General features: G+C 36.5%; 1 protein-coding gene across 2 annotated transcripts in view; it reads left to right on the forward strand.

Annotated features, from left to right (window-relative positions):
* Positions 1 to 1,760: 1,760 nt before the first annotated feature.
* Positions 1,761 to 12,578, forward strand: part of PPIG (peptidylprolyl isomerase G (cyclophilin G)) — a 41,702-nt gene continuing 30,884 nt past the window's right edge. Inside the window, exon 1 of one of the 2 annotated variants that reach the window (XM_008591003.1) lies at positions 1,761 to 1,860. The gene's annotated coding sequence lies outside the window, so the exon portion shown is untranslated. Of the gene's footprint in view, positions 1,861 to 2,224; positions 2,245 to 12,578 lie in introns of those variants that run through there. The other variant, XM_008591061.1, reaches the window with a different exon arrangement.

The following is a 12,578-nucleotide window of genomic DNA, read 5'->3' on the forward strand; positions in this document are numbered from 1 at the left end:
TCCGTAAGTCTGCATGGCCTTAAAACCCTCTGGATCCAGCTAACGAAAACAGGAAGAGGGCATGGAAAAGGCACAGTACTTGATAAACATTTTGGCTTGGATGTAGTACAAATCATTTCCACTCACTTTCCACTGATAAAAAATATTCACATATCCTTACCTAGATGCAAGGGGGGAACTAGAAAATGTAGTTCTTAGCAGGAGAGACATTTCCCAGTGACATCCCTTGCTATGTAAGGGGGAGCACAAGTTTTGTGGCTGTCACTGCTGTGCTAATCAAAGACTTCTCTGGCAATTGGAACCAGCCGAGGCTCAGGTTCTTAAGATGTGAAGTCACTTCTTGGAGAAACCAGTCTAGAAAATAAAGCCAATAAATAGAGATAAGTAGGGCTGTATGGTTAGCTCAGTTGGTTAGAGCACAGCCTTTTAACACCAAGGTCATGGGTTCAGCCAGCTGCAATATATATATTGCAATATATATATATATAAAGAGAGAGAGAGAGAGAATTAGACAAGATAGTTATCCAGTGTACTCTTTCTTTTCTGTATTGTTTATCCATTGCTGTGTAACAAATTATCCCAAAACTTACTGGCTTAAAACAATATTTATTATTCCAGTTTCTGTGGGTCAGAAATTAGGAAGTACTTAGCCGAGTGGTTCTGGCTCACAATTTCTCATTTGATTGCAATCAGATGTCAACAGGATCTGCAGTCACCTGAATCCTTAATTGGGTCTGGCGGATCTGCTTCCAAGGTGGCTCACTCACATGGCTTTTGGCAAGAAGTCTCATTTCCTCTCTGGCTATTCTCAGGAATCCTCATGACATGGGCGCTAACTTACCCCAGAGTGAGTCATCCAAGAGACGGAAGAAAGAGGAAATCAAAGTGCCTTTTATGACCTAGTCTCCGAAATTACACACTGTCACTTCTGCCTTATTCTACTGAGTAGAAGCAAGTCATATAAAAGAATTTGTGGACATATTTTAAAACTACCACTGTCCATCACTTTTGTTTCATGAAGCAATACATTCCCCTTTCTACCTAAGCTGGTTCAAATTGGGGCTCTGAATCCTTAAAATAATTGAATAACAATATATGTCACATTTTCCCTAGAGAGCACTGGATTTGGAATTAAAAGACTTGCTTTGTTATTTACCAACAGTGTGTTTGAGCGAGAGGCACTTATTCTTCCTGAGCCTCAATTTCTTCATCTGTAAAACAAGGATAATAACCCATATCACGGAGTTGCTGAGAGAATTTTAAAAAACAACAAATAGGGCCGGCCGATTAACTCAGTTGGTTAGAGCGCGGTGTTACACAAAGGTCAAGGGTTCGGATCTCCTTACTGGCCAGCCGCCAAAAAAGTAGACAAACAACAACAAGGAACTTTAATGCCCTTTGTAATTTCCTCCTCTTGGTTAATTACTGCATTTTAAAACTTGTATCCTAGCATTAACTGTACGCTCGCTGAAGGTAGGGCTTCCTTCCCGAAACCCTGGAATGGAAAAATAAATGTTTATTAAATGCAGCACTTTATTTTACGAGTGATACGGTATTCCGACGGTTACAAACGTTCCCAATCAACTCACATGTAAAGTAATACGTTACCTGTAAACCAGGTACTTAAAAGGAACCAAAATTCTAGAATTCCAGGGAGGGCGTGATGACGCAACAGAAGGAACGCCTGGAGATGTCGTCAACCAATCCGTGACGCACTTCCGGCGCGCCGCTTTCCCTCCACGCCGGGTCTGGGCTGTGGGGGAGGGAGGCGGTTAGTGGGCTTTAGCGCCTTTTCTGGCGGGTAGATTTGAAGCGCTTTAGACGATTGGACCCAAGGAAGAGGAAACTCTACTAGTGCAGGTAAGTGGCGCGATGCTCGTGTTGTTTTAGTGTCGTCATTTGCAGCAGTTCCATGGTACAAGAGCGGGAACGGTCCGGGGAGAGGGGCGGAGCTGGCGCGGCAGGCCAGGCCGGGTTAGCCGTCTTCCTCTCAAGGTATCGGGGCTTCTTGGGCCCAGAGGGGGCCCCTGAGGACTGCGGCGGTGGCATTGCAGCTGTGCAGCTGGAGAAGGCTTTCAGCCGAGCCTTCGGGGCCTGTGAAACGGCTCTTGTGCCAGCCCCCGCCCTCCTCACTCGGGCGCACACCTCCCTCCCTGACGCATTTTGCCGCACAAGCTGTAATATGGCGGCAGCGACGGCGGCCTGAACTCTAGGGAGCTGGGTTGATTTTGATGCTTCAAAATCGTAAGATTGAGCAGTACTGCGGGGTAGGTGGGAGGGTTGCTGCGGAAGGGGGAGGCGCAACCCGATGTCCTGTCAGGTTAGAGTTGCAGAGTGGCGGGCGAAGAGCCTGAAGCACAGGGAATAAAATTGAAAACAAGCATTCCTCCTACTCCGACCTTTTCCTTTCACTGGACAGCGGCTGTCGTGCATAATTAAGTGGTACAGACCACTTTATTAAGCAGAGCCTAAAACTCAAACCTGAGTTCTCGCGAAGTTCTCTCACGTTTCCGAGGAGCTGTGAGCTACGTAGGTCTTTTAGGAGGAGATAACTACTCTGTAGGAGGAAGGTGATGGTTTTTGAGCTCCATACCCTTTAAAAGGAAGTGTGTTGATTTGACCCATCTTTAGCCTTTTAAGGAGCAAAGTCAAAGTTTTTCAGCAGGGAGAATGCCCAGTCGTTTTGGAAATGTTATAAAAGCACCATTTTGTGCATTGACTTTAATTTCTTCCCTCAACAGTACTTTCTGTTCCGTACCAAATTTTAGCAGTAGTGATCACAACAAATATGTCCGAGGAACAATTAGATGTTTCTGAAATTTGGGGGTCCAATATTAACTCAGTAGCTAAAACCAGAAAGGTGAATAATGTGTCTGTATGTTACCATTTGGTAAAGGAGTTTGACTAGTAAATGCTAGTTAATACCAATGATGGGTAGAGGATTGGGAGGAGAAATTTTATAAGTTTTTAAATTGTGCCATAAGATCCAGGGAAAGTACAGATATCTACAATGATTGCTTCTCTCTTTCATGTTTTTTTAATATACCTGAAAATTTACCTGCCTTAGTACTCCCCCTTTTTGATTTTGACCGTTTGGGCTGGGATTATTTCTGTAACAAATTTCATGCTTCTCTGTCTTAAACAGAGTTCATTGTAGATTGTTTAATGATTTCTTTGTAATTCAGGATTATTGATGCCCTGAGATTCTGTAGTCTTGTCTTGTAGGATCCTGCACTTTTGAATTGGTGTGTGTGTGTGTGTGTGTGTGTGTGTGTTTCTTAAAGCTTTTTGTTTTCTCTGCAGGCAGTTGTCAGGGTTGCCTTCCCCTGCTGTCAGGAGTGTACAAGTATGCAAACTTACTAGGTTAGAAAATTTGGATTTTCTAGCCCAGTCGTCTTTCTGAGCCTCAGTTTCTTCATCTGCAAAATATTGACATCTGACTTCCAGTTGTCACAGCTGTGGGCTTAAAATATAAATGCTCAAGTTTGTTAAAATTGTGTGTAAAATAGCATTTCAGTGACAACTCATCGGTTCTATGAGTGAGGTGAAGAATGTTCATTACATTTATTTTGACTTAAAGGCGTTTATTTATTTATATATGTATTTATTTATTTGGCTGCTGGCCCATAGACGGATCAAACCTGGACCTTGGTGTTAGGAGCACCATGTTCTAACTGAGCTAATGCACCAGCCCTAAGGCCTTTATTTTTTGGTGATTGTTATTGTGGTCTTGCAGTACTGGTAACTTCTACATAAAGTTTTTGTCCTTTTGATAATTTGCATATTGTAAATTAGATTTTCTGTCAGGCAGCATCCATTCTTTTTGTAAAAGGAAATTGGTAGCCATTCATAATAGATGGATGAACTAGTTCCATTTTGTTATGACACAATCTGCAATTACTTCTTTAAATAGTTGCTCCTTTTAGAAATACATGTTGATTGTTTTCGCTTATTACTTTACAAATAGGGTATTTCAACAAAATTATAACATATTGTCTGTCTTAAATATCCTAATGTACTAAGGTGTCTTAATTGCAGTAGGAATCCATAGATAATTCAAGCGTTTTGAAGAGTTTGCTATAAATCTGCTATATTGTGGTTTTTGCTTTTAATATTAGCACTAAACTGCAGTTTTCATTTTAAGTGTCAATGATTTTTTTCCTTATTTAATGCATGTATGGTAGCCATAAGAACTCTGCATTTTTACTTCTGTAGGGCAAAACTTGCATGTTGAAATTTACTATAGGCAGTATTAGAAATATTCAGAGAAAACTGCTGTAATTGGGACTTTGTACTTTTAGCTCCAGGCAGGAAAACATTGTACTTTGTTTTAGAGTGTTGGCTTAAAATGATCACAAACTTCGTATTGAAATTGAACTATATAGTACTTACTTATAAATGTAAACATCAATTTTTGATATTAAAATGATTATTTTAAAGACATGAATGATTCCTTAACTCATTGATTTTTTTAAATGAATGAAACACTTGTTTATATATTAAGCTGCTAATTATATATATATTTTAGCTAAGGTTTATTCATAATTAAACCATCGCATTATGGTCATATGGGGGAAAGTAAAATAAGCCATTTGTGAACAAGCTCATTTTTATAGTGAAGTTGTAGAGACTCTAAATCAGAATTCTTGCTTTTTTTCCATTTGAGACCTTGATCCAATCACTTTAGTTCTCTAGTCCTCTTGTTCTTGATCTATAAAATGAGAAGATTGTGCCAGAGGATCTCTTGAGGTTCCTTCAGACTCCAAAAGTCTAATTTTCTTTAAAAATTAGAAGCCTACATTTCTAATATGTAGGAAATGGATTGAGTAATAACATGGGGCTAGAATAGGTAGGTATATCTCTGAAGACAGATAAATTTATCATTATAAGAACTCAGATAATTGGAGGTATAACATTAAAAGTATTAGCAGAGATTTCCCAATTAGTATTTGCTTTTGTGTTTTGGTACTAACATAGTTGTATTATATTTTTTTGTCTCTCAGATTGAATGTATGTATAATAAGTGTATAACATCCTTATTTATCACTGAATTTGATAACAGTACAGATTTTCTGAGTTTTCTAGTGGATTTAAGAATTTCAGAAGTTCCTACACTGCTAATCATGTTGGTACCAGCCCTGTAGCTTGTGTCCGACTGGTTTGTGTCTCTGACATAGAAACACTAAGGGATGTTGCTGACTTAGAAACGCTAAGGGAAGGGGCACTGTATGGAAGAGCATATTTGTCTTCCCTGATGCTCACCTAAGAATGTTAGCTTGTTTTTACTTAATTCATTAGCAATCTGGCATTCGTAAATGTACTCCAATAAATAAATATATATATATGTATATATATATATTTTTTGCTACTCAACGTTCATTTTATTTTATCTTTTTTACTATTATAGTTGGAGACTTTAATACCCCTTTTTCAGTAATTGACAGATTCAGCAAGCACAATATCAGTAAGGACGTAGTTGAACTGAACAGAACCATCAACTGGATCTTATTGACATTTATACAACTCTTCATGCAGCAAAGGCAGAATATACGTTCTTTTCAAACTCACATGAAACATTGACTACTTTCTGGGCCTTAAAACACATCTTAACAAATTCCAAAGAATAGAAACCATACAATGAATGCTGTCAGGCCACAACCGAATTAAACTAAAAATCACGAATAGATAGCTGGAAAATATAATATAATAATATATTTGGAGATTTATAATATAAATATAATATAATTTATAATATAAAAATATAATATTTGGAGATTTAGCAAAACACTTCTAAATAACATTTACCCATATTAAGAAATAGGCACTCCTAGGTCAAAATCAGTAGTTTTGCAGAGTGTGGCATGGATAATTTGCTTACATTAGTGGATCCTCAGTTTTCATAGCTGAGGAATGGAGATGACACTATCTTGCTTTCAAGATTAATGAATTAGAGATATTGAAATTTAGTATAAATTAAAGTTTGAGTTCTTTTTAGGTAGCCAACCAGTGGCACTTCTTTTTAATGTAACACCTTAAACACATTATGTAACTCATGTTTTCATAGGTGTAGATCTTTATGAAAGCCTGAGAACTATTTTTTTACTCAATTTTTTTCACATTTTAAAATAATATCAATAATAATTATCAATAATAATTTATCAATAATAATTCCTTAATAAAATCAAACATTAAACATGTTTAGATTTCTCCAATTCTCTCCCCCTCCCTCTTTCTTACAATTGATTCATTTACATCGGGATCCAAACAAGTTCTGCTGTTGCTTTGGATGCTATGTCAGCTGTCTCAAGTTTTTTTTAATTTATAGGTTCCCCCTTCATCTAATAGTTTCCCCCTTTCCGTAATGTTTTCCAAGGTCTGGATTTGCTGGCTCTGTCCTAGTAGTTGTCATTTAACATGTTCTTCCATCCCATGCATTTCCTGATGATTGTTGTTGGACCCAGAGGCTTCATCTCATTTAGGTTAGATTTGGTTCAGAAGTATATGTTCTTACTGCAGGAGGCACATTATGTCTGACCATTTCTCTGTGATGTTAGCTGTCATTGAAGATCATTTGCTAGATCCATTATTTCAATAGGGGTTTGCAAAATACCATATTCTAATTATTTTATTCCCTCTTTATGAAAAATCAATTGTTTCCCTATAATCTTCCAAAGAGACTGAGAGTTTGTTTGCTTTTTGTTCCATTGTCGTTATGGTTTTTTGGTGGTAAGATTTAGTTTTTCTTTCTCATTTGCATTTTTGTCCTACCAGTGGATTTTGTTCTTTCCTACACATTCATGGTAGAGGTCATCGTTTTTCAGATTCCAGATGCAGGACTCTGTTGAGGATTTCTTGCAGGGCTGATCATGTGATGGTGAACTCCCACAATTTTTGTCTGTCTGGAAAATACATTATATCTCCCTCATTTTCTTCTGGCCTGTTGAGTTTCTGTTGAGAAGTCTGCTGTTAGCCTGATAGGGGCTCCCTTATAGGTGGCTTGATTCTTTTCTCTTGCTTCTTTTAAGATTCTCTCTTTGTCTTTGAGCTTGCCAGTTTTGACTATAATGTGTCTTAGAGAGGATCTTTTGGGGTTGAATCTGTTTGGGGATCTTTGAGCCTCCTGGATCTGAAGGTCCATGTCTCTCCCTATACCAGGGAAGTTTTTTCGTTATTATTCCATTGAATAGGTTTTCTGTGACTTTTCCTTTCACCTCCCCTTCTGGAACACCCGCGATTCAAATGTTTGTGGGCTAAGGTGGTCTGCTAGCTTTCTTAGATTTTCTTCATTTTTTAAAATCCTTTTTTCTTTTTTTTTTTTTTGTTCACCTGGATTATTTCAAAAAGATATATTCAAGATCAGAAATTCTTTCTTCTGCTTGTTCTTGCCTGCTGCTTAAGCTCTCAGTTGTGTTTTTTATTTAATTGAGTGAATCTTTCAGTTCCATGAGTTCTGCTATGTTCTTTTTTAAGGTATTAATCTCTTGTAAATTTCTTCCTTCATATCCTGGATTTATTTTTCTCTTTTCATTATGTTGTCTAACTGAGTCTTCTCTTATCTTAAGGAGTTTCCTTAAGATTGTTGCTTGGAATTCCTTTTCAGTCATTTCAAGGGTTTCCTGCCCTAAAGACTCTGGTATTTGAGAATTACTGTATTCTTTTGGTGGTCTCATATTTTCTTGGATTTTTCATATTTCTTGTACCTCAATGTTGATGTCTGGTCATCTGGTAGAGCAGATGCTTCTTCTGTTACTCTAGTGTGGGCTTTTCTTTTTCCAGTCTCTGGCTGGTGACTTTCCTTGTATCTGCACAGTTGAGTGTCTGGTGGGCCGCCTGTATGGTAGCTATGGCTACTGCTGTGGCATCAAGCTGCTTTTGGGGTAGCCATGGCTGTGGCAGTGGTTGTAGTGGGCCATCTGTGCGGAAGTGTTTTTTGGTGTGCTCTTTGCCTGCTTCCAGGCGGGGGATGCTGCCCTCGGATCCTGCCTAGAACCCTGGATATGCCCTTTGTCTGCTTCCATGTGGAGGAGGCTGCCCTTGGCTCCTGCCTAGCACCCCAGATGTGTTCCTTGCCTGCTTTTGGGTGGAGGGGGCTATCCTTGTCTCTACGCAAATGTTTTTGAAGCAGTCCATTTTTATTTTTCATTTGATCTGTGTGAACTACATTAGGAGTGTGCTAATGAATCTGGTATAAATGTTAAATTGCTTTCCTTGCAAGTAATCTTAAAGATATGGTATAGTTTTAATTAATTTAACTTATATAATTGCACTTAGAGGTGGAAATCTTGTATAAAAGTTATCTTCTGGGTTGGCCTGTTAGCTCAGTTGGTTAGAGTGCAGCCTTATAACACCAAGGTCACAGGTTCAGATCCCCATACCGGCCAGCCTCCAAAAAAAATGTCTCGTTTCATTAGTAGATGACACATTCCATCTTTGTTTCTTGGTCCTGAACTGAAGAAATGGATTCTGTGGGGAAAAGCAGTGGCAGGGGAAGACCCACTTTCTTAACAGAATGCAGCCCCACCAGGCCCATCTAGGTAATGGGTTCTGTTTCAATTGTGGAGGAGGCTGAGAGGATGGTTATTGGTAGGCTCTGGAGAATTTACTGACTGCAGGTCAGTATTAGCAATACCCCATGTGAGAAGCAATACTTATAGAGGGCAAGGCACTGGGTTGTAATAGAAGTGTGTCTAGTTCTGCTCATGCTTCAATTAGTAGCATTGTCTGTACTTGATAATGTAGTCCTGGGCCAAGCACTGTGTTTGGTGTTGAAGTACAAAGATTTTGAGTTGGAGGAGTTTACAAACAAGTTTATGATAATAGATTCAACAAGGAGGATCATTTTACCTTTGGAGAATTAGCCTGAAGTTCTCAGTGTATTCTGGCTAAGTTGAATCTAAAAGGACAGGTAGGAATTAGGAGGGCTGTCTGGTTAGCTCACTAGATAGAGCTGGTGCTGGTAATACCAAGATCAAGGGTTCGGATCTCCCCACCGGCCAGACACACACACACACACACACACGCACACACGCACACACGCACACACGCACACACGCACACACGCACACACGCACACACGCACGCACGCACGTGAAGTCAACCAGGGGAATCAGAAGGGGCAAAGACTTGCTCAGCATCTTAATAGTTGAAAAGAAGTGTCTACTTCTTCAGTACTCAGACTCAGTGCTATGCTGATGCCCTCATACTGTGTGAAACTCCAAATAACTCTTTGAATGTAATAAAGTTACAGCATTATTTTTTGCCTAATTACAAATAGCATGTCCTTTACCATGTATTTTATTTTGGAGATGGGGAGGAAGGCAGCTGGCCGGTAAGGGAATCTGAACACTTGACCTTGGTATTACCAGCAATACACTCCCCAAGTGAGCTAACTGGCCATTCCCCACCCCACCCCCCATATTTTTTAACCATATATTTTAATAATTAGTTGCCTAGATCCTTGTCCTCTTTTTCCTGGCATCTGTCAGTCATGTTATTTTAAGGTAAATATGGAAATTATTTTATGTATGAAACTATACGATTAAACTTTTTACACACAAACTGTTTACCCCTCACTGATATTTTTATGAAATGTATTTGTTTCAGAAGTTATAAATCTTAGCCTTTCATATTATAAAATTTTACTACTTTATTATTGCCATACAAAAGTGACTATGATATTGTTGATAAACATTAAGAACAACATATTTTAATAATTGCATAGAAAAAAGAGAAGAATAAATATAGTAAAAATATTAAAAGCAGTAGCTATAAGTGTTAAAATTTTGTGCATGTTTGTATGATCTAATTTTTTCAGTGAGTTTATTGACTTCATTTATCTTATTAAAAAATGTATTTTCATTATGAAAAAAGTAGGTTAAATTTAGTATCACATACTCAAATTTCTGAAGGGGTCAGGCTGGTGAAGTGCATGAGGTCAGGCAGATAATAAATGATAACAATCAATAGATAATAGTGGGAACTAGGTCAGACTACAACATATATATCTCATCTGATAGGAGTAGACTGTACTGATTACTATAAAGAAATGGGGCACAGTGCCAAGTATGGTGATTTTTTTTTTTTTTTTTTTTTGGGTCAAGAAAAATTCAGATCTGGATTTTATAAATATAGCTGCAACTCATTTGGACTAAACAAATTTGCAGCAAACAAATCATCCACAGACTACTACTCCGAAAGCTTTGGTTATATTCTAGTATTCTCAGGCAACCCATGAATTATTTTATTGAAATTGCATGGGCTTAATTTTTTCCTGAATTGTATTTTTGGTATCTCTTAGCATTGTTCTTCCTTACTTACTTACTTCTTCCTGAAAAAATTAAAACTTGACCAGATGTTTGTCTTATTGTGTCTGGTTTATTTAGTAATACCAGGAAATCATAATTATAGAGAAAATATTGTGCTCTATTTCTGATTAGTAATTAGTAGGCTTTTACTAATGATTAGTAATTAGTAGCATTTTAGTAATGTTAGAGACATAGTGTTTGAGTCATCTTTTGTGTCACCATTGTTCTTCATTAGCTATTAATATTAGAGCATTTACATCCTCAAAGGATTTGTGTAGTAATTTTAATAATAATTTGCTATCGTTCATCTTTCTTGAACTTAAAGCATATTTAGTTTATTTCAGGAAAACTAATTTTAATCAATTTCTGTGAAAAGCATATCCTTGGGTGATAGAATCTAAATACATATTATAACCACTTACAGACATGTGCACTATGATCTAAGGGTCTATATACGTTTTCCATTTATGAATTTTTCCTTTTAACAGCAGTTATATTTATTAAAGAAAAATGGAAAGAAGTACAGTGAGTCAAAGGCCCTCTGTAGTCTCACAACAAAATACAGTAATGATTATTTCCTTTCAATCTTATTTTTTTCTTTTTGTTAATCTTTCCCTGAGCTTGAGTAGTTTACGTGATTATAATGATATTGCATATACTGTTTTATATCTTGATTATTTTTAACAACTTATGAGCATTTTATAAATTATTAATGTTTGTAAGCATTGTGAATAACTATGATATTTTGTTGAACCAGAGATCACAATTTAACCATTTTTTGTAATAGTGAATAGGTTGCTTCTGATTACATGTTACTGAAAAAGAGCACCAGATAACCAACTTTATACATAAAGGCTTTCTAAATTTAGGGTAGTTCCCTATGATTGATTCCCAGTAGTTGAATTTTACTGGTTCAAGGTATAAACACTTAAGAATTTCATGTACTATTAAGTTTCCCAAGGAGTTGTATACTGTCACTGGTAATACAAATTCCTGTTTCTCTCCATTTGTACATGTATTGGGAATTTGTCTTTTAAAAGATCTTTACTATTTATAGGCAAAAAAAAAAATCTCATTTGGTTAGTATTTCTTTAAAAATATATTTTCCTGAGTATAAAATTAATATCTGTTTGTTGAAAAAAAAACTGGAAAAGCAAATATAAATTTAAAATGACTCTTAAACCCATGGCCCAAACATAATCATTGTTACTATTTTGGTGTAAATCCTGGGTTTTTTTCTTTGTATACTAATACGCATAGAATTGGGATTTTATAGTAAATATTGTTTACTAACTTGCTTTTTTTCACCTAATATGAATATTTCCTCATCCGTAGTCTTTGATAATTTTTTTTCAGTTCTATTATTTTTATAACAACTTTAATTTAATTTAATTTTGAATCTTCTAAACTGTATTTGGAACTGACAAAATATTTACAACTGACAAAATCTTCCTGGACACAAGGCCCTGAGCATAGAGTATGTCTTCACCATGAAAATTTTACATAAACTGTACAGAACTAAATCAGCCACTATTAATTTTTGGCAGTAGAACAGGTAATTCCTTAGCTGTGCAGTGTTCAAACTGCACACCACATGACATTAGATTGCTCATAGATGAATTTTAAATTTATATTATCTTAAAAAGTTGGAAGTCCTAGCTAACATTTTTTAGTATTAATATGCTAATCTTATGACAACATTTAATGCCTGAAGTAGATACTTCTATAAGAGATTTATTAAAGAAAACAAGATTGAGAGTGCAATATAGAAAAATATTTTCAGTCTTGGAAGCATATCACCAAATGTCTTTGCCTGGTTCAACAAGACAGCCCTGAAATGCGTAACTCTTAACTTTTATCTCTGTAGAGATTTTGCACTGGAGTGAAGCTTTTATTTGGACTCCTGGATTTTGGAATACTATGAATTGCTTCTTTTAAAAGTATGCATGTTAACATTGGAATGTTCATGAGCCAAACCAACTTAATAATTTTTAATAGATAATACATTTACGTGGTACAAAATTGAAAACATATATAAGGTTATACAGTAAAAATTCTTCCTCTTACCCCTCTTCCCAGCTACCCACTTCCTCTCCCATCAGATTGCCTATTAGAGAAGAAAATACATACTTAGATACTTTGTTCTTGCTTCTTTTAAAAATATACAAAGAAAGCGTACCATATACACTTCTGTACCTTGCCTTTTTCTTTTTTTTTTTTTTTTTTTTTTTACTTTTTTCAATAGTTTTTTTTTTTTTTTTTTTTTGCTGCTGA

Source organism: Galeopterus variegatus, unplaced genomic scaffold (genome assembly GCF_000696425.1).
Source record: "Galeopterus variegatus unplaced genomic scaffold, G_variegatus-3.0.2 Scaffold12, whole genome shotgun sequence".
Taxonomy (NCBI): Eukaryota; Metazoa; Chordata; class Mammalia; order Dermoptera; family Cynocephalidae; genus Galeopterus; species Galeopterus variegatus.